We start from the raw sequence: 22,546 nt of genomic DNA, 5'->3' as shown, positions 1-22,546 counted from the left end.
GCTAGACAACAATGAACCTACGAGCTATGGAGAAGCGATGGAGGGCCCAGATTCCGACGAATGGCTCGAGGCCATAAAATCCGAGAGAGGATCCATGTATAAAACAAAGTATAGACTTTGGAAGAACTACTTGATGGTCGTAAGGCTGTTGGGTACAGATGGATTTTAAAGGGGAAACGGACAATGATGGTAAGTATCACCATTAAGAAAGCTAGACTTGTCGTTAAGATGTTTTCTGACAAGTTCAAGGAGTTGACTACGATGAGACTTTCTCACTCGTAGCGATGCTAAGAGTCTATTGGAATTAGATTAGCAGTTACTGCATTGTTTATGAAATCTTGCAGATAGGATGTCAAAACATTGTTTCCTCGACGATTTTCTTGAGGAAAGGTTGTATGTGATACAACCAGAAGGTTTTGTCAATCCTGAAAGATGCTAACAAGTATGCAAAGCTCCAGCAATCCTTCTAAGGACTGGGGTAAGCATCTCGGAGATGGAATGTACGCTTTGATGAGATGATCAAAGATTTTGGGTTTATACAAAGTTTATGAGAAACTTATATTTCCAAAGAAGTGAGTGGGAGCACTACAGAATTTTTGATGAGTATATGTTGTTAACATATTGTTGATCAGAAATGATGTAGAATTTCTGGAAAGCCTGCAAGGTTATTTGAAAAGTGTTTTTCAATGGAAAACCTGGATTAAGCTACTTGAACATTGAGCATCAAGATCTATAAGGATAGATAAAAAACGCTTAATAGTACTTTCAAATGAATACATACCATGAAAAGATTTTGAAGGAGTTCAAAATAGATCGGCAAAGAAGGAGTTCTTGGCTATGTTACAAGGTGTGAGTATTGAGTAAGACTCAAGACCTGACCATGGCAGAAGAGAGAGAAAGGATGAAGGTCGTCCCCTATGCTTTAGACGTAGGCTCTACAGTATGCTATGCTGTGTACCACACCTGAAGTGTGCCTTGCCATGAGTCAGTCAAGGGGTACAAGAGTGATCCAGGAATGGATCACATGACAGCAGTCGAACTTATCCTTAGTAACTAGTGGACTAAGGAATTTTCTCGATTATGGAGGTGGTAAAAGAGTTCGTCGTAAAGGGTTACGTCGATGCAAACTTTGACACTAATCCGGATGACTCTGAGTAGTAAACCGGATTCGTATAGTAGAGCAGTTATTTGGAATAGCTCCAAGTAGCGCGTGGTAGCTGCATCTACAAGATGACATAGAGATTTGTAAAGCACACACGGATCTGGAAGGTTCAGACCTGTTGACTAAAAAACCTCTCTCACAAGCGAGATATGAACAAACCCCATGGGTGTTGGATTCATTACAATCACATAGTGATGTGAACTAGATTATTGACTCTAGTGCAAGTGGGAGACTGTTGGAAATATGCCCTAGAGGCAATAATAAAATGGTTATTATTGTATTTCCTTGTTCATGATAATTGTCTATTGTTCATGCTATAATTGTATTAACTGGAAACCGTAATACATGTGTGAATACATAGACCACAACATGTCCATAGTAAGCCTCTAGTTGACTAGCTCGTTGATCAATAGATGGTTATGGTTTCCCGACCATGGACATTGGATGTCATTGATAACGGGATCACATCATTAGGAGAATGATGTGATGGACAAGACCCAATCCTAAGCATAGCACAAGATCGTGTAGTTCGTTTGCTAAGAGCTTTTCTAATGTCAAGTATCATTTCCTTAGACCATGAGATTGTGCAACTCCCGGATACCATAGGAATGCTTTGGGTGTACCAAACGTCACAACGTAACTAGGTGGCTATAAAGGTACACTACAGGTATCTCCGAAAGTGTCTGTTGGGTTGGTACGAATCGAGACTGGGATTTGTCACTCCGTATGACGGAGAGGTATCTCTGGGCCCACTCGGTAATGCATCATCATAATGAGCTCAATGTGACTAAGTAGTTAGTCACGGGATCATGCATTACGGAACGAGTAAAGTGACTTGCCGGTAACGAGATTGAACGAGGTATTGGGATACCGGCGATCGAATCTCGGGCAAGTAACATACCGATTGACAAAGGGAATTGTATACGGGATTGATTGAATCCTCGACATCGTGGTTCATCCAATGAGATCATCGTGGAACATGTGGGAGCCAACATCGGTATCCAGATCCCGCTGTTGGTTATTGGCCGGAGAATGTCTCGGTCATGTCTGCATGGTTCCCGAACCCGTAGGGTCTACACACTTAAGGTTCGATGACGCTAGGGTTATAGGGAATAGATATACGTGGTTACCGAATGTTGTTCGGAGTCTAGGATGAGATCCCGGACGTCACGAGGAGTTCCGGAATGGTCCGGAGGTAAAGAATAATATATAGGAAGTGAGGTTTTGGCCACCGGAAGAGTTTCGGGCGTCACCGGTAATGTACCGGGACCACCGGAGGGTTCCGGGGGTCTACCGGGAGGGGCCACCAACCCCGGAGGCCTGCGTGGGCCAAGTGTGGGAAGGGACCAGCCCCTAGGTGGGCTGGTGCGCCTCCCACAAGAGGCCCAAGGCGCAGGGAAGGGGGGAAGGGGGAAAACCCTAGGCGCAGATGGGCCTAACGCCCACCCTAGGGCGCGCCCCCTCTCTCCCCCTCTTGGCCGCCCCCTCCATCCAATCTAGGGCTGGCCGCCACCCCTAGGGGTGGGAACCCTAGAGGGGGCGCACCCTCCTCCCCTCCTCCTATAAATAGTGGGGGTTTTGGGGCTGCAGAAGACACGAGTCTCCCTCTCTCTTGGCGCAGCCCTACCCCTCTCCCTACTCGTCTCTCGCAGTGCTTGGCGAAGCCCTGCTAGAGTGCCACGCTCCTCCACCACCACCACGCCGTCGTGCTGCTGCTGGACGGAGTCTTCCCCAACCTCTCCCTCTCCCTTGCTGGATCAAGGCGCGGGAGACGTCACCGGGCTGCATGTGTGTTGAACGCGGAGGCACCGTTGTTCGGTGCTTAGATCGGATTCGGCCGCGATCTGAATCGTTTCGTGTATGACTCCACCGACCACGTTCTTGCAACGCTTCTGCATCGCGATCTTCAAGGGTATGAAGATGCACTCCCCTCTCTCTCGTTGCTAGTTAATCCATAAATTGATCTTGGTGATGCGTAGAAAATTTTGAATTTCTGCCACGTTCCCCAACATGGATAGGGGTGTCGGACTACTTTGCTTAAGTAACAGGGCTGCATAGCCATACTGCATTGGAGTGTAAAGTGAACTGCATTTCAAAAAAAGAATACTTCATGCTTCCACGTGGAGAACTGCATTGTTGTACATCGCGGACTGCATTTGTACATTGACTTCGGGCTTCCTGTGTTTTATCTATTAATAGTGAACTGTAGTTTCTAGCAGTGCCCACGCACATTTTTGTTGTTGTTGTTGTTGTTATTCATTTAAAAAATGTTTCTCATTTTGCTTTGATGTTTTACTTTTGAACTTATTGTTTTTTCTTAGTGGGCCTTGTTGGGCCTGTGTTCGGGGAGTGAAGACGCATTGGGCCCAAGTCGTCCTGTGGTTTCCGGTGCGTTGTGTGCGGCCTAATGTTTAGTCCCACCCCTCCCGCGGAAGGCACGCCCGACCTGTTTATAAGCGCTGGCGAGGCCGCCGTATCGAACTCCTCTGGTTACTTATTTGTGCGCTTATACACGGCGCTCGCTGCTCTATGCTCTCTGACCTGTGGGCCCATGTGTGCCCGCCCCCATACATTGTGACTCAGAACGACTCGCCTTCTGTGGGCGCCGACCTACTACAAGACTGGCTGGGGCCGGCTGCACCTGTGTTGGTGAATTTTTTTTCTTTGTATTTTCTCTCTTAAGTATTTTTCCATTGTAGGGGCGTGCACTGCTTAGTAAATCATCTCTGCACTGCATTGATCAGGGTTCTGTACTGCATGTGCATGCATTCCGTACTACACTTGTTTGCGCTACATTTTTGTGCACTGCATGGGTAGCATTTTTCTTTATTGTTTTTCCTCTTACGTATCCTTTTTCTAGTGTACAGGTGTGCACTGCTTTGTTGCCTCTATGTGCACTGCATTCGTCATAGTCCTGTGCTGCAGGTGTACACATTTTGCACTGCGTGCATCCTTCTTTGTGCCAAAGTTGTGCCTGGTTATGCCAACGCTGCGGACTGCATGACTTACATTTAAGGACTACATCAGGTGCACTAATTCTGGTTTTGTGCACTGCGCGAATGTGCTTGTCTTGTGCTTCATTTTGAGCATGTACTGCACTTCATGCACACATATAGTGAACTTCCTGGTAAGCCTTTGGAGAACTGCACACATAAAATGGTCTGTGGATTATAATTTTCTAGAGAATTATTATTTAATGATCTGTGGTTAGTTCGTGGGAATTGCTGCAGTCAAAGTACACCTTCTTTTTTGGTTCCTTTTTCTTTGGTAACATAAGCCTTTATTGATTGTCCTTCATTCTTGGTAACATAATTTTCATTAACTCCCCTTTAATTTTTAGTTTTGACCTTTTTGCATTCCTCTTCTATAAATGTAGGCCAACTTCTACCCTTCCTTTGCAGTTCATTTCTCCTCTAGCCGCAACTTCTCTCCTTTCTCTAGCCTCTCTTTATTTTTTTCCTTTTCTAGGTTTCTGTTGCGATGGCTCCAGGCCCCTACACGAATCTCTCTTGCCGCGACCATGGTTGTGGTGTGCCGACGCACTGCGATTGCTCAGCTTGCTCGCAGGCCCGTCGTGCTCGTCGTGGGGGGAAGGTATTGTGCCGAGCTGGGCGAGCGGAGCAGCTTGCATATGGCACAGTATTCACGGAAGGATTGGATATGGGCCACATCAACGTTTCTGCGTTCTATTCCGCCCTGCTTCGCCGTAGCCTTGGCCGCACAAGTCCTTTTGTCCATCCTCTTACGCCAACAGATGTGCAGACTCACTACAAGATGGTATTTTTCGCTTGATCTGATTTTTTCTTTGTGTTTTCTATTTTTTTTGTATAATTCCATACTAGTGTGAACTTCTAGTTTTCTAGGAACGCACTTATTTTGTTTTATTGAAGTGTACTGCACTTTGTACTTATATCTTGTTTTTATTTTTTTGCTTGTGTGCATGGAGCTCGTGTTTAATTTTGCATGGTTACAATATGTGAACTGCTTAGATACTAGATGAGAAGTAATAGTTTCCACAATTTTCCCCGCTTGTACGGTGTGTACTACATGCAGGTAGTCTCAAGAACTTCATAATAGTTATAGGCGTACTGCTTGTTTGCATGTTCTGTACTGCACATTAGATTGCGTATAATCTGTATTGCTTTTTGGACTGTTGTACACTTCATCCAGCTCGTGTCTATACTGTGTGTAGGTTTTTACTAGTCTGTGCAAAGTATGAGAATTGTACTGCTAGTATCGTCGCCAAACAGTTTTAATTTTTTTTGTAGAAAATTCCCCAACGAGCTGTTAGGTATCTCTGGCTCAAGAAGAAGGGAATTCTCCAAGTTGTTCTTGGTAATGGACACCTTAAACCAGCCAAGTACCGTGTAGGCATTGACGGGTGGCTGTGTCTGCAGAAAGGGTGGAAGGAATTTGTCATTGATAGTGGCCTGAAGTCTGAGCAAGTTGTTGTCCTCAACTTCTTTGAACTCGAGGATCGTACGGTTAGAATCACGTTTGACGTGATTGGTTAAGGTGATGAGGTTGATTTGTAATAAGTACTTTTGCGTGTCGAACGCTTCATCTTTTTGATGTGTTTTGTAATAAGCACTTTTGTTATCTGAACAACTTCAATTATTATTCTGAACTTCGTGCTGCCAGTGAGCTAACTGCATTTTTACATGGTTTTTGGATCAAAATGTGTCAATGTTTTACTCTAGACTGCTATATATATGGTATACTCTATACACCATGTCTCTTTACATGGTTTAGTTAAATAACTCATAGTCAGCGGGAAATTTGTGTTTACACAAAATTTAAACTGATACATAAGTCATACAGATAAGCAAACTGCTATGCATATGAAGTTCATCTATTTGGTCGTTAACAGGCTGCTTCTCCATGGTGACTGGAGCGTGTCTAATGTCGCACTTTCTTTTGTTTTCCGTGGCGGTGTTGCTGGTTCTTGTCTCTGCACCATTGTGTTTGTAGCCCCTCGCGTGCTGGTTGATGGCGGCTTTTGTTTTTCAGCATTGTGAACTGCATCCTTCTTTGCTCCTCGCGTGCTGGTTGATGGCTGCTTTCGTTTTCCAGTGTTGTGAACTGCATCCTTCTTTGCTCCCCGCGTGCTGGTTGATTGCGGCTTTTGTTTTTCAGTGATGTGAACTGCATCCTTCTATTCTCCCCGCGTGCTGGTTGATGGTGGCTTTCATTTTCCAGCGTTGTGAACTACATCCTTTCGTGCTCCTACCTTGTTTTTTTGAAAGTGGTGTCGTTCTCGGTTGTTTCTGTACAGCAGCATTCCCTTGTGGTGGTCTTGTTGGCATTGTTTCTTCATGTTCTTCGTCCTCTTCACTCTCTTCACTCTCTTCTTCCTCTTCCTTAGCTTCATCATCTGTTTCTTCATAAGCCACTGCTTCTTTAGTTTCTTCATGTTCTTCGTCCTCTTCACTCTCTTCTTCTTCCTCCTCTTCTTCATCTTCTTCATAACCATTTCTTCTTCAATTGTGTCACCATCTTCTTCTTTGATTTCATCTTCTTCGTCTTCCTCATTTTCTGATCTTGTTCTTTTGGGGTAGGTTCTTGAATTGTGTCTCTTCCTCTTTTTGCAGATGCTACAACGTCTCGGTTTCGTCCATTTCTTAGTGTTGTGAGTGGAATTTCTGCTTGGTTGTGCATCGCCATGTCCTCGTTTTTCTTGTTCATGTCTTTTTGTACATGTCCTGGAAATGTGGCCGCTGATTTCATTACATGTCTTGCACCTTCTTATTCCCAGTGGGTGACCATCACTGTCCAGCTCAGGCTGTGACTTACTGTTTTTGTCATCATTTTTCTCCTTGCATGCAACCTTTTTCTGGGTTGCGTCGCCCCCTTTCTTCCTTCCTCTTGTGTTTGAAACAAGAGGTGGAAGAATTGTTTCTTTTTTTTATAGCACCAGTTCCGCTGTGTTCGGTATTTTCTACTTGCTCGACATTATTGTCATGCTGGGATTTCTCTGCTTGCTTTAGTTTTGCTTCTTCTTCTTCTTCGTTGAGCACATCAACTTCCTCGATCGGTGCCCTCATACCAGACAACGCTCTGTGGCACCCAGCGTCGGACCTTGTCGCTCTGTTTGCAAGGTCCATTGCTGTTTCTGTCAGCAATTTTCTACGGCAAAAAAGCGAGGTTCCATCTGGTGCTGTTTGTTCGTAGTCTCTTCTGTCAAACGTTGCATTTGATCTTGCGTTATGGGTGTATCTTTTCATGATGTCCACCTCAAGAATCTTGAGTACTCTCAAATGAGAAAGCATGCATAACACATGGACGCAAAAGAGCCCTGCAGACAACACATGTTTTCTTTGTTTTGTAAGTGAACTGCATGAAATTAATAAACACATATTTTTTTTCATTATTAGTTCATTTTAAAGAAGTGAACTTCATTTGGTTTTGTAAATTAGTCATGCATGTGGACTTTTAAAGTTCAGTAAGTGAGCTTTCGTGCATGACTATCAGAAACTAGTTTTTTTTGCTAGGAGTCTCACCTGTGTGTGTCCAGAGTTTGCACTCACATTCGTAGACACCTTTCTTTTCATCAGCGACCACTTGGAAATTATGCCTTGCCCAGTCAAATGCATCCGATCTGTTGTAGTGGTGTACGAGATACTTTGTCGGGTTCTGATGCGGAGCATCCGACGGACATCACCATGTCAAGAGTTCGTTTGGCAAGTGACACGCGCGACATCTACTTCACATACATAAAGGTGAATCATCTCCTTTACACGTGCTCACTTGACCCTTTCGAAGATGGTATACTACTTGACACTTCTCCCGTGTGCATGCATAGGTATTGTTGGAACGCTACGGACAACGTGGAGGAGTGCAAGCGCCAAGGTACAACTACACCATCCGCTAGGGAAGCGTGGAAACGAAGACGGAAGAAGACGGAGCTGCTACAAGCTACAGCCACCGGACGACCGGTAGGGACCGGACGTCCGACGCCTGGAAACGCCAGCCTGCCAGCCAAGTCACAGGCAGCGCATGCTACAGCGAGCGGACGTCCGGCCTCCACCGACGACCGGCCACACCTCCCAGCGAGCGGACGCCCGGCCTCCACCGGACGACCGGCCCCATCACAACAGAAGGAAATTAGCGGAAGTCCGAAGACTTCCGGACGTCCAGACCGATCCGAGCCACAGGACGCCCGACCCCCACCGGACGTCCTGTACCTGCCTGTGCGCAGCTGCGGGCCTTTGGCCTTGTATCTCTTTCCCACTTACCCCTTCGTGGCTTAGACTATAAATAGACCACCTCCACCTCCTTTCTAGGGTTAGCAAAGTGATAGCTCATTTGATAGAGAGCTTTGCTCCTTGTACCACTCTACTCTTGAGAGAGAGAGAGACTACCACTCCCATGGAGTTCAATACCGCCATGTGAGAAGATCCTGCGGGATATCATCAAGACCCCTTCATGGGAAGATCCGTCTAGGATATCATCAAGACCTCCTCTTGGAGATGAACTCTACCTTGTATCTTTCCCTTTGTTGTTCATGTACCTTGTGGATCTTGTGTGTTTGATTGTCTAGTGGATGTGTGATTGGACTTGTTCTTGAGTGTTTCCCCTTGTGATTTATCTCCATTCTTCCCCGTGTTCTTCGTGTTCTTCGAGGGATCCTGCTCCTTTCGTGAAAGATCGGCCACTTAGGGTTCTACCCTACATCATCTTGGTATCATGAGCCACGTTTATCACGATTTCGGAGCCCCCCGTTGTGTTTTCTAGCTTGATTTTGTTGTGTTCTTCCCCAATTTCAAAAATCCCCACCAAAAATTGCCCCAATTTTTTATGTGATTTGTTGGTTTGAAGAAGTTTTGTTGATTTTGATCCATGGATTTGCTTGGTTTCGAGTGGATCTAGCATTTCCCCAAGTTTCCCCTTCTTTCATCCACGAAATCTCCTCAATTTTGACCACAAAATCCTAAAATTCCGCCCAAAATCGCGTCCCAAAACTCACATCTCGCGTTGACCCCGACCCACCGGACGACCGGCGTTTTACCGGACGTCCGGACCCCTCGAAGCACCGGATGTCCGTCATCCACCGGACAACCGGCACCACCCAACAGAACCAAATTAGCGGATTTCCGAGCCCACCGGACCTCCGTAACCTGTAAATATCCATTTCGGCTGATTCTTGTTTTGCCCATAACTAATTCATCCGAACTCCGATTTTGACGTTCTTTAGCTCGTTTTGAAGCTATTGACATTCCCCTTCCCACAAAAATATCGTCCAGATCATTTGACTCCATCAAATTTTGTGAATTTTGGCATCTTTGCCTAGGGCTTCCACCACATCATCCGCTACACCACCACCGACTTCCGCAACCTAACCCATCTTGATCCCCATTGCATATGTGGTTGCTTGAGTAGTGATTCGAGTCTCCTAATGTGTTTCATCTACTTAGGACAGTTGCTTCTTCATCAACCACCACCTGCACTTCCGCATAGGCTTACCCACCATACACTTCCACCCCAACTTAACCGGAATTTGTTTGAGCTTGTTTGAGTTGTGGCTTGTGTCTCCTAAGGTGTTTCGGCTACTTAGGGACGACAACTTCAACTTCGACTCGCATAACCCATCATTCCACTTCCGCATTGCCAAGTGCACACCACCACCGCATTCCGCTACCACCATTTGACATTTGCCTTTGGAGATTTTGAGTTCGTGGTTTTTTCCGTTTCCTAAGGTGTTTCGGCTACTTAGGGACGAGTCTCCATCATCTTGGTATCTACATAAAGAGCACCGCCACTCATCATCGCAAAGGGCAGTAACCTCGACGACACCATTGTACATTCCCATTGCAATTGCATTGATAACCCCTAGCCCATTTTGCGTCACTTGCTTATCGAGACTAGCCATTTGAGTATTGCCGGCAACGTTACTTGTGCACATTAGTGAACATCAATACACCTTCCATTGCATATATACCATATCATATTGGTATCATCTTGCTATCATATCATATCTTGTGTCACAAGATTGTTCCCGCATATACACAATTGCTATCTTGGTTTGTGCATTCTGCAAAAGTGGCCATACAAACAAAAAAGAAGAAGAATAAGCTTTTAAGCAAAAGAGAGAAAGAGCAAAGAAGCTTGTAAGCAATAGCCGTAGCATCTTACCACATTGCATAAGATTGTCATATCCGATCATCTTGGATCAAACACCGGGAACCATACATACATAGCATACTTGGGATAGAAAGATTATCCATTTTGCATCTTATAGGTTGTGCACAAGTGTCGTATCCGCCTATTGAGCAATCATGCTAGCGTCTCTCTTGAGTTGTGCAACACGAGCGTTTTCCGTGGATTCCACATTTTGTGCTCATTCCTTGGTTGCACGACCCCATTTATCTATCCGTGTGTGCGTTTCCGTGTGCCATTCATTGCTATTGGTCTACTTGTTTCACTTGCGAATTTGTGAATCTCTTTCAACATTATTGACTCTTGCTAACATTTTGCATTAAATTTTTGTGCCACTATCCTCACCGAGCTCCACCATAAGCTTTAGTTTGTAGGTGTGAGTGAACAAGTCCGGTACCAATTCCACTATTCTTTCATCTCACATTGAGTGAAACGGGATACATCCTCAACTTTGGGAAAAGGTAACTTGGTATTGTTTATCTCATTTCCTACTCACCTCTACTCGAGTCTTGTGATGGATAGGCAAGGTATTTCACCCTCGGTCTACAACAACAACGACGAGTTCGATGCCACGAACAACTCCAACGACGCCAAGATGAATGCTCAAATGGAGGAGATCAAAGGCCTCATCAAGTCCTACAAGCGATTTTCCTCATCTTCGAGAAGACGCTCAAGAGCACATGCTTCTGAGCTACCATCTCCGGCAAGATCACATAGGCATCGACACCATCACCACCAAGAACGTGAAGGTCAAGAGCTCTACACCAACAACCGCTCTATGTGATGAGGACATGACTACCTTGGATACGACCAAAAACATTGCATACATGCATATTTGTCAGGTGATTTCTAGTGCAAACTATTCAATAATCTATTTATGTTATCCAGAACAAAAATACTTCACACACTTTTATGTTTTGTCTAATTGCAGGTGTATGGGACATTTGTACAATCCACATATGAAGATAAGGCAAAAGGAGAAGTTTAGGTTCTGTTCAAAAAGTCCTCTCACGTCACTTTTGGGCCAAGAGAAGATAGAGTCCAAGTCTCTCACGTTCTGGATTCAGATTCGGACTGCACAGACATACCTGACTCAAAACGCCAACAACTTTTTCATACGGACTCCGAATTGGGTGATTCTTTTTTTGTTGGAAACTAGATTTCGTGCTCTTTCCAACCCAATTGGATTCACCTTTAAATTCGTCCGGAGCATTGAGTTATGGTCGAAACAATCTGACGTTGCACCAGAATCCGAGTCAAACTACAAGTCCAAAGGTGTTGCATCACCTCCACTTGGGCCCATGAGCCTTGTACGACCTAGGGTTGGTTTTAGGCTGCCTTGGGACGTCCTCCCACCTCCTTGGCCGCCACCCCTTGCTCCTATATAAGTAGATCCATCTAGTAGCTTTTTCCTTGGGATTTGTTTAGTTAAAAGTTAGCCATTGCAACTTCGTGTACTTCGTTTGTGTCCAACGACCAGACCAAGACCGCTTACGGATCCCCACCACTATCAATACTTCATATATATTCGCAATATTCAGATTGCATTATCATATTCTTGCTCGTTCTTCGATTGCTTGCAGGAATAGACCTTCGTGGTCAGGCTGATCGTGCTTCCGGCATCGTCAGTAACCTCAGGAGATTGGTTTAGCGATTGATAAGGCGCAACGTCGTGCACGTTTGTAGTCGGATCGTCAAAGTCGTCTCCACCAAATCGATAGTTATCATCTCATCGAAAGATCGGGACACCCTCGCCTCTATCAAGTGGTATCAGTTTTCAGGTTGCTCGGTGAGAATTTCCAGTTTCCCCTAGATTAGATTTATTTTCTTACCTATTGTCCAAGAAAAAGCCACAAAAAAGTTAGATCTATTCATCCTTTTGTCCAAGCCAGTCTGAGCCTTTGCAATTTTCTATTCATTGTTTGCATTATTGAATTATCGGTTGCATCGTCGTGTCGAGTTGCTGGTCTTAGGGTCTAGTTCGTTTAGAGTTTCGAGTTCTGTTCACATTAGTCACGTCGCCGCTGCATCGTTATCCCTTCTGCTGTCCACCACACCATCCATCAAATTCCACCATGTGCTACCCATAGTTCATTGTCACAATCATAGTTGAGGTCGTTCACATCTTCGCTTGATCCAATCTGCATCTTATCTAGTTTGTCTTGGAAAGAGGGAGAGAAAAAAAGACAGAGAAAAAAAGAGAGAAAAAAAGAAAAAGAAGTCAGAAAAAAAGAGAAAGAAAAAAAGTGTGAGGAAAAAAAAGAGAGAAGAAAAAAAACAAAATTCGGATCTATCTAGACTCAATCTCGTAGTTGAATTCGGATTGGAATCTGTTTTGTGCACTGTTTAGTAAAACAGGCATACCTTCCTCATACGAAGTCCGTTTTGACTCCGCGAGTACTCAAATGAAAGCTAGCGACGAGCCGCATCTAAATAGTTGCAGAGACTAGTTCAATATTTGACACCTCAAAATCGTCTTCTAAATAGGTCTTTTTGCCCTCCGAAGTTCGCGGACACAGCTTATTCCAGTTTTTCAAGCCAGTTTCAGAATTCTTTCACTCCTCATATCAACTCGGAATTGAGTGATTCTTTTTGCATTGGAAAGCTTGAGTTAGTAGCATTCTTTGAAAAAAATTATCAGAAAATTGGCACAAACTTTTCAAGAGGAAAGTTGGAGAGAGTTGTTGTATATCCTGCTTGGCAGTTGTTTTTCATCATTATCTTTACTGCCGTTGTGATCTTCACTTATATCTTGCTGTCCAGAGCTACTTAGTATCCTTCATTGATGCTAGTTGTGCTACGCCGTGACCTCATTAGTGTTCTAGGCTCGCGTCTCTAGTCCGGTCTAGCCTAGGACCAGCACAGTACCGTCGTTGAGCGTTTATTCAACATTGCATCTCTGAATTGATTATTGCTAATATTTTGCTACCATATATAGCCAACCCAGCTCCACATATTTCTACACCGTGTATACGTACGTTCCCCTGGCAATCGCTTTACTCAATCTTTGGAGTTATTTGACACCGCTGGTTGCCTGTCACCACCTGCTGCTTGGTAAGAACTTGTAAGATATTGATATTTGCTTTACTGTGAGCGCTTTACCACCACATCCTAGTAGTTCATAGGAACATTATTCTTGAATTTTGTTTCTTGTTTCTACTAATCATGACAGGATCTAGAGTCAATTCATGGGGTTTGTCGATCGTGGGAGATGTGCCATCACCTATGCAAATACCACAACCGTCACGAGAGGTGCACAAACATCCAAATGCACATGATCAGGTTAATGTTTCTATACCACCATTTAATGGCCGTTTTAGACCTGCTTTATATATTGAATGGGAGTTTGACCTAAATAATATATTTGCTTCCAATAATTTTGATGTACGTAAAAAAGTTAAGGTTGCGGTTGGTTCTTTCACTGGTTATGCTGTAGTTTGGTGGAGTGAATATTGTCGGTTACACCCTAATGATATACCTACTACTTGGGATGATTTGAAACTTGCCATGCGACATACATTCGTTCCCGCTTATTATACTCGTGACATGATTACAAAGTTGCAACATTTAAAACAAGGTAGTGACACCGTAACGAAATATTATGATACTTTACAAACTACCTTGCTGCATTCCTCTTTAGAAGAAAGTGAAGAAGATTTTATGGATAGATTTTGGGGAGGATTAAATCGTGACATTCAGGAGATACTAATACATGAAGAGTGTTATCCTATGGACCATTTGTTTCATCTTGCTTGCAAAGCTGAACAGGAAATAAAACGACGTGTTGCGCACAAGGAGAACAAGCGCGAGATGCACATTCCAAGAGTTGATACGGTTGTCCCTTCAACTACTAAGCATACTATGACAACCACATCCGTTGTTGTGAGGACTACATCACCTCCACCATGTGACACATCATCACCGAGAGTGCCTACCTCATCTGAGTTGATCATAAGAGGTAATGACAAAGGTACTAATCTTCCACTTCCACATGAGTATGATGAATGTCTTGTCAATTTAAGTGCACCATGCGGTGAGCTACCCACTACTTTGATCACACCAGCTACCTTAGAGGACTATGTTGATGATTTGACTTTGCCATGTGATCAAACAATTTTGAGTGAGCCCATTGAATTAACTATCGATGCAAAAGAATCAAGTGAATCAGGGAATAAATCAGATTTGGATCAAATATGTTTGAAAATAATTGTGCCAATGTTTAATCATTTTGATATGACCTCTAATCTTGGTGATGGTTCATCAATGTTGGGATGGTTTAATGATGAATATTGTCAATCTTTTCATATGAATAAGAGCTTCACTTATATGTGCAAACTGAGTTGCAATACTTTCATGCCTTCTACTTCTTGTGATAATATTTTGGCTTTATATTTTATTAACTATGAAAGTTACTCATGTATACATGTGTCATATGTGCAAAATCCACGGGAAGTAAAAATGGATGACATATACATATACAACATGTACACCTTGTCTCTTTTGTTAGCCACATTTCAGATTAAGCAACGCCGAGGACGGCTTTGTTTTCAAGAAGGGGAGGATGATGAGGACATGACTACCTTGGATACGACCAAAAATATTGCATACATGCATATTTGTCAGGTGATTTCTAGTGCAAACTATTCAATAATCTATTTATGTTATCCAGAACAAAAATACTTCACACACTTTTGTGTTTTGTCTAATTGCAGGTGTATGGGACATTTGTACAATCCACATATGAAGATAAGGCAAAAGGAGAAGTTTAGGTTCTGTTCAAAAAGTCCTCTCACGTCACTTTTGGGCCAAGAGAAGATAGAGTCCAAGTCTCTCACGTTCTGGATTCAGATTCGGACTGCACAGACATACCTGACTCAAAACGCCAACAACTTTTTCATACGGACTCCGAATTGGGTGATTCTTTTTTTGTTGGAAACTAGATTTCGTGCTCTTTCCAACCCAATTGGATTCACCTTTAAATTCGTCCGGAGCATTGAGTTATGGTCGAAACAATCTGACGTTGCACCAGAATCCGAGTCAAACTACAAGTCCAAAGGTGTTGCATCACCTCCACTTGGGCCCATGAGCCTTGTACGACCTAGGGTTGGTTTTAGGCTGCCTTGGGACGTCCTCCCACCTCCTTGGCCGCCACCCCTTGCTCCTATATAAGTAGATCCATCTAGTAGCTTTTTCCTTGGGATTTGTTTAGTTAAAAGTTAGCCATTGCAACTTCGTGTACTTCGTTTGTGTCCAACGACCAGACCAAGACCGCTTACGGATCCCCACCACTATCAATACTTCATATATATTCGCAATATTCAGATTGCATTATCATATTCTTGCTCGTTCTTCGATTGCTTGCAGGAATAGACCTTCGTGGTCAGGCTGATCGTGCTTCCGGCATCGTCAGTAACCTCAGGAGATTGGTTTAGCGATTGATAAGGCGCAACGTCGTGCACGTTTGTAGTCGGATCGTCAAAGTCGTCTCCACCAAATCGATAGTTATCATCTCATCGAAAGATCGGGACACCCTCGCCTCTATCACTATGGCTTCACCATCTCCCTTGGCATATTCAACAAGCAACTACAAGGCATCTTCGCCTATGGACATACGACATCTTCGCCAACAAGCACCCCAAGACTACGGTTTAGAGAAGCTCCCCAACCTCAAGTCCGCGACCTCCACGAGCTACTACGACCTCGATACCGACCATAAGATTCCTTTCTATGGGACTCAAGAACCCGAGGAGTATATCGAGTGGGAGCGCCTAATGGACGACTAGCTCAAGCTACATCAAGTTCCTCCCAAAGATCAAGTGAAGTGATAGAGGCAAACGTGTCCCGTCTTACGATGAGATGATGGATATCGCTTTGGTGGAAGTCGACTTTGACGATCCGACTACGAACGTGCGATGACGTCGCGCCTTAGCAATCGCTAAACCAACTCCGAGAGGTTATTGACCACGCCGGAGCACGATCAACCTGACCACGAGGGTCTGTTTCCTGCGAGCAAACGAAGAACAAGCAAGAAACTGAGATTGCAATCTGGATATTGTGAATATAAGATGAAAGCTTTATTGATCAAGGTGGGGTTCTGTGACGCCTTCGTCTGGTCGTTGAACACAAACGAAGTAAGCGAAGTTGCAGCTATGGCGAACTTTTAATCTAAACAAAACCCAAAGTCTAAACGGCGCCCTAAGGGCTATATATGGAGGAAGAGGGGGGGAATTTCGTGGCCCTTGAGGAAGGGGTCCGAAACCAACCCTATCTCTTGTTTCCCCACACATACGGACTCTAAAAACAGCCTATACTTATGTATTTCGAAATTACATGGGCCTGGCCCAATAATAAGGTGACGCAGCACCTAGAATAGCCTCTGGACGAAAGTTATGAAGTAGCATCTTGTATATTTCGTCCAAGGCTTCATGCACGCATTATGGTGGCTTCAACGTCCTGAAATCATCACTTGTAACTCCGTTCTTGTTCCCCATGCGCATGCCATCATCTCCATGCTTGTTCTTGCTCCAATGTTCATCCTTCTCAAAGCTAGGCCCTTCATTTGTAAGCAAAACAAATGTATCCAATTTAGGCAGCATCATATTCTCATGAACATTAGAATCATTACCAAGAAACGAAAGTACCTGGTAATTTAATTGGCGTGCGCGAGCTCTAGTAATTGGTCCAGTATGTATAGCAGCAGGGGCTGTGGGTGTAACAATGGTATTGATGTCCTCATCATCCTCCCCTTCTTGAAATGAAGTCGTCCTCGACGGAAGCTCATCTTCCTCACCCAAATAAGGCTTCAAATCTGCAATGTTAAAAGTGGGACTAACCCCAAAATCTGCAGGCAGCTCAAGTTTATATGCATTATCATTTATTTTCTCTAACACCTTAAAAGGACCATCAGCACGTGGCATTAGCTTTGATTTGCGCAAATCAGGAAATCTATCCTTACGCAAATGTAACCAAACAAGATCTCCAGGTGCAAACACAACATGTTTTCTACCCTTATCTCCAGCAAGTTTATATTTAGCATTCATACGCTCAATGTTTTCCTTAGTTAACTCATGCATTTTTAAGATCAATTCAGCACGTTGTTTAGCATCAAAATTAACCTTCTCCGAAGATGGAAGAGGCAACAAATCAATAGGTGCACGAGGTAGGAAACCATACACAATTTCAAAAGGGCACATCTTAGTAGTAGAATGCAATGAACGATTATAAGCAAACTCAATATGAGGCAAGCATTCTTCCCACATTTTCTTATTATTCTTCAAAACAGCCCTAAGCATAGTAGACAATGTTCTATTGACTACTTCAGTTTGTCCATCAGTTTGGGGGTGACAAGTAGTACTAAAAAGCAGTTTAGTCCCCAACTTAGCCCATAAACATCTCCAAAAGTGGCTAAGAAATTTAGTATCACGATCTGAAACAATAGTATTTGGCACACCATGCAAGCGAATAATTTCACGAAAGAACAAATCAGCAACATTAACAGCATCATCGCTTTTATGACATGGTATAAAGTGTGCCATTTTCGAGAATCTATCCACGACAACAAATATGCTATCCCTCCCCTTCTTTGTTCGAGGTAAACCTAAAACAAAGTCCATAGATATATCCTCCCAAGGAACACTAGGTACAGGCAAAGGCATATATAAACCATGAGGATTGAGTCGTGACTTAGCTTTTTGACATGTAGTGCAGCGAGCAACAAAACGCTCAACATCCCGTCTCATCTTTGGCCAAAAGAAATGTGTAGCAAGTACGTCCTCCGTCTTCTTCACGCCAAAGTGTCCCATTAATCCTCCTCCATGCGCCTCCTGCAACAACAAAAGACGAAGAGAGCTAGCTGGAATGCATAGCTTGTTAGCACGGAACACAAATCCATCATTAACGACAAACTTGTTCCAGGTTCTTCCTTCTTTACAATTCTGCAATACATCTTTAAAATCAGCATCATGCACATATTGATCTTTGATGGTCTCCAAACCAAATATTTTGAAGTCAAGTTGTGAAAGCATAGTATAGCGACGAGACAATGCATCAGCAATAACATTTTCTTTACCCTTCTTGTGTTTAATGACATAAGGGAAAGTTTCAATGAATTCAACCCATTTAGCATGTCTACGATTCAGTTTAGCTTGACTTTTAATATGTTTCAAAGATTCATGATCAGAATGTATAACAAATTCTTTGGGCCATAAATAATGTTGCCATGTTTCTAAAGTCCGAACAAGAGCATATAGTTCTTTATCATAAGTAGAATAATTCAGACTAGGCCCACTCAATTTTTCAGAAAAGTATGCAACAGGTTTGCCATCTTGTAATAACACACCTCCTAATCCAATTCCACTAGCATCACATTCAAGCTCAAAAGTCTTATTAAAATCAGGAAGTTGGAGTAAAGGAGCATGTGTCAACTTATCTTTCAATACCGTGAAGGCTTCTTCCTGTGCGGTACCCCAAACAAAAGGCACATCCTTCTTTGTAAGCTCGTTGAGAGGTGCAGCAATGGTGCTAAAATCTCTCACAAAACGCCTATAGAAACCAGCGAGTCCAAGAAAACTCCGCACTTGTGTGACCGTTTTGGGCTGCGGCCAACTCTCAATAGCTTCAATCTTGGCTTTATCAACTTCAATTCCCTGTGGAGTAACAACATAGCCAAGAAAAGATACTCGGTCGGTGCAAAAGGTGCACTTCCCAAGGTTACCAAACAAACGTGCATCACGTAGAGCAATAAAAACAGCACGTAAATGTTCCAAATGTTCTTCCAAAGATTTGCTATAAATCAGTATATCATCAAAATAGACTACCACAAATCGTCCAATGAAAGCACGTAAAACTTCGTTCATTAGTCTCATGAAAGTACTAGGTGCATTAGTTAACCCAAAAGGCATGACTAACCACTCATATAAACCAAACTTAGTTTTAAATGCAGTTTTCCATTCATCTCCCAATTTCATACGAATTTGATGGTATCCACTACGCAAATCAACTTTGGAGAATATTGTAGAGCCACTCAATTCATCAAGCATATCATCTAGCCTAGGAATAGGATGACGATAACGAATAGTAATATTATTAATGCCTCTACAATCAACACACATACGCGACGTACCATCCTTTTTAGGCACGAGTATAATAGGAACAGCACAAGGACTAAGAGATTCGCGTATATAACCTTTGTCGAGCAGCTCCTGTACTTGACGCATAATCTCCTTCGTCTCCTCTGGATTGGTACGGTATGGTGCACGGTTGGGTAGCGATGCACCGGGAATTAAGTCAATTTGATGCTCAATCCCTCGAATAGGTGGTAATCCCGGTGGCACGTCTTGTGGGAAGACGTCAGCGAACTCCTGCAAAATGTTAGTGACAGCAGGGGGCAAAGAGGAAGGCACGTCCTCGAATGAAAATAATGCCTCTTTGCACACAAAAGCATAGCAAACAGATTTGCTGAAATCTAGTTCATCAATATCAGATTTTGTGGCAAGTAAACATGCACTTTTCAATTTAATTTCAGAAACAACACTAGATGGTTTATTATTAGGTTTCATTTGTTGCTCAAATTCCTTTGCCACAATCTGATTTTCACTCTTATTTTTCTCCTGTTTTGCTTTATTAGCTCTATTAATGTCATCTTTCAAAATGGAATCAGGAGTCATAGGAAGCAAAGTAATATTTTTATCCTTATGAACAAGAGTATACTGATTGTTTCTACCATGGTGTACAGAATTTTTATCAAATTGCCATGGTCTACCTAGTAATAAGGAACATGCTTGCATGGGTACCACATCACAATCAACATAATCAGCATATGTAGAGATACTAAAATGCACACGAACAGTACGTGTTACCTTAACCTTGCCGCTGTTGTTGAACCATTGGATGTAGTAAGGATGTGGATGTGGTCTTGTGGTGAGAGATAGCTTCTCCACCATCTCCATGCTAGCCAAGTTGTTACAGCTCCCTCCATCTATGATGACGCGAACAGAACGTTCCTTCACAACTCCCTTTGTATGGAACAAATTATGCCTCTGATTTTGCTCTGCTTGTGTGACCTGCACACTCAAAACACGTTGAGCAACTAAACATTCATACCTGTCAGCGTCTTCAGGAGCCATGTATTGCGTCTCATTTTCAGAATCATCTCCACCATGTTCTTCACGTGTAATAAGAGCCAAAGTCTCCTCATCATAGTCACTAGCGGACTCATACCCACCATCCTCAGTAGCAATCATGACACGCTGAGATTTGCATTCTCTCGCAAAATGTCCTCTTCCCTTACAACGACGACAAATAATATCACTTGTGTGCCCTGTCGATGCCATGGAAGAAGAAGAGCTCTGCGCAGGCCCGGCAGGTGTGCTCTTGGCAGAGAGTGGTGGTTGTGCCTGCTTTCTTGTATCACGGCTGGAGGTGGCACCTGATGGAGGTGATGGTGAAGTGGAAGTAGAAGATGCACGCGGTGTCCATGATGAAGGTCGACCTGCAGAAAAGTTAGTTCGCGCCAATGGCTGTCGATCCTGCACTTCACGTTCAGCTTTACAAGCAAGATGGAATAAACGAGTGATATTATTATAATCCTTATACTCTAGAATGGTCTGAATCTCTTTATTTAATCCACCCATAAAACGTGCAAGCATAGCTTCATTCTCCTCAACAATACCACATCTAATCATGCCAGTTTGTAATTCCTGATAATATTCTTCTACAGAATTTTTCCCTTGTCTTAAACGCTGCAATTTTTGAAGTAATTCACGTTGATAATATGGTGGAACCCAACGAGTACGCATAGCAGTTTTCAAAGCAGCCCAAGTAGCTGGAACAGGATATAATCTACAATGTTCAGACCACCAAACACATGCAAAGCTAGTGAAAGCACAAACAGCAGCAGGAACACGTCTCTCCTCAGGATATTGTAAACATGTAAATCGTTGTTCAGTTTCTAACTCCCAAGTAAGATATATATCAGGAACATATCTACCCTCAAATGGTGGAATATTCAATTTCAGTTTAGGGAGATGGTCATGATCTCGTACCTGAGGTGGTGGTGCCGGCCTACCGTTGCGAATATATACCTGAGGTCGACCTGCTGGTGGTGGTGCTGGTGGCTGCACGTAGTTCTGATTTTGATCAACCTCATCCTCATAATCGCCCGCATAATCGTCATCCTCCTCAGCCGCCGCAGGAGCAGGAGCCAAAGAAGCATCAACAGTAGGTGCAGCAGCACCCGAATTTTGACCAATCTCAATTGGAACGCGCTGTGCCCGTCCCACTTGATTTGGAAGGCGGCGTTGGAGATGTGGTTGTTGTTGTTGTAGAGGTGCGACATGTGCAGCCGGTGGTGGTTGGGGAAGACGCTTGAGTAATTCAGTAAACTTGTTATCCAGCTTTGTCTCAAACGACTTCTCCACGGCATCTATCTTCTCCATAGCCTCTTCAAATCTGTTTAGCACATCTCCCACCTGGCCACTCATCATTTGCTGAAATTTATCATGCAACTCCTTGTTCGTCATGTTCTCCCAATCAGTCTCATCGGCTTGTGAACCTGCCATGGTTAGCAGCAATAGAAACACAAAAGAATATGATCCTGCAGACTACTAGAAGTGGTGGTGATGGTGGTGTGTCACAAAACCTTCAAGCGAATCTCAAATTCTTACCAGTTCTTACCCAGCAGCAGGTGGTGATCGGCAACCGTTGTAGTCAAAAACTCTCAAAGCTTGGATATAGCGATTACCAGGGAGAGTCAAACGCACGATGTAGACTTATGTGGAGCTGGGAAGGCTTATAATATGGTAGCAAAAATGGTTTGCAATAATCAATTCAGAGATGCAAAGTTGAAGAAACGCTCAACGACGGTACTGTGCTGGTCCTAGGCTAGACCGTGCTAGAGACGCGAGCCTAGAACACTAACAAAATCACGGCGCAGCACGTAAACAAGGGAAAAGCACACTCTGGAATTTTTTTTGCTCTTTTTTTTGCGCTACTTTTTTTGCGAAAAATCACTATAATGGCGAGTGTCTCAAAACTCTTCCCAGGTCAAACTGACAGGATGGGCACAAAAATTTTTTGACTATTTTTTTGGAAATCAGGGCAGCGACGATGAAAAAGTGCGACAAAAAATCACTATGATGCGAGTGTCTCAAAACACTCCCCGGGACCTGAAAATAGGATAGGGAAAAATATTTTTGGTTGCCGAAATTTTGGCCTAAAAACTGCCCGGGG

The sequence above is a fragment of the Triticum aestivum genome, chromosome 7D (genome assembly GCF_018294505.1).
Source record: "Triticum aestivum cultivar Chinese Spring chromosome 7D, IWGSC CS RefSeq v2.1, whole genome shotgun sequence".
Lineage (NCBI taxonomy): Eukaryota > Viridiplantae > Streptophyta > Magnoliopsida > Poales > Poaceae > Triticum > Triticum aestivum.
This window is presented reverse-complemented; position numbering follows the sequence as displayed.